This window comes from Otolemur garnettii, unplaced genomic scaffold, assembly GCF_000181295.1.
Source record: "Otolemur garnettii isolate 467f Iridium unplaced genomic scaffold, OtoGar3 scaffold00048, whole genome shotgun sequence".
Taxonomy (NCBI): Eukaryota; Metazoa; Chordata; class Mammalia; order Primates; family Galagidae; genus Otolemur; species Otolemur garnettii.
Window position 1 is genome coordinate 1,473 of NW_003852443.1, and position 1,097 is coordinate 2,569.

Consider the following 1,097-nt stretch of genomic DNA (forward strand, 5'->3'; position numbering starts at 1 on the left):
AAATGCTTTATAGTGATGGAATCAATTAGGTTCAGTTGCAGATGTCAGGAATCATGTTAGCCAGCTTAATGGAATGATACCAAATTTTCAATTGGTTAAAGATTATGGGTAAATATCTCTAATAACTCCTGGTTTTTTGAAAATATAATGATGTAGAGTAGTGGAAGGAAGGCAGAAAGTAAGGAAGTACTGAAGAAAAAAAGACAGGAAGGAAGGAGGTAGGAGGTTTCGGTGTCCTTGCCAGATCCTCTTACTGGATCAGGAAGCCATCGTCCAGCTGTGCAAGGTTTTTTGGTTTTTTTTTTAAATTAAATCATAGCTGTGTACATTAATGTAATTGTGGGGTACAATTTGCTGGTTTTATATACAATTTGAAATATTTTCATCTAACTGGTTAAGATAGCCTTCACAGTATTTTCTTAGTATTGTGTTAAGACATAGCTGTGCAAGTTTTGAGCTAATTCCAAATTGTCATCTGATTTTCATGGGCTAATCGTTGTGAGGTTACACATCTCCCTATGCCTGGAACAGCCAATCACTGACCATTACAAGATGTAAAGGCCCCCCCTCCTGCTGTCAGATGAGGTGACTCTGTCACTGTATTTTACACTCCAGGCCAGACTGTACCTGAGGCCCCTGCTGGCTCTTTCTCCTTTCATATCCTTCCCTTTGTCTCATATCGGTTTTTCCTGAAGAGAACTTCCACAGTAAATTCCTGTATCAGACCCTGCTTCTAGGGAATCATACTTAGAATAGAAGAAAAACGAAATAGAAAAAGACAACAAACCCTGCCATCCAGCCTTGAAGACATTTGTGACACCATTCGCCCCAGGCAAATGATGTTACCTGCTTTGTCTTCCACTCTAATTTACTAGGGGACCTAGTCTCTTTCCAACCATCCTGAAACTTTTCACTGAAAACTCAATACAAGCACCTGCTTGTAGTAAAAATATTAAATTCAGTTCTACCGCCAAGTACAGATTTCCTATGAAACTCAGGAGAAGGAACTAGAGAATGAACAAACTTGATTTCGCTGTGAAACATATTGATTTCATTTGAAGGGATTAGTGTTAGAATGAATAAATGTTGTTTTTACT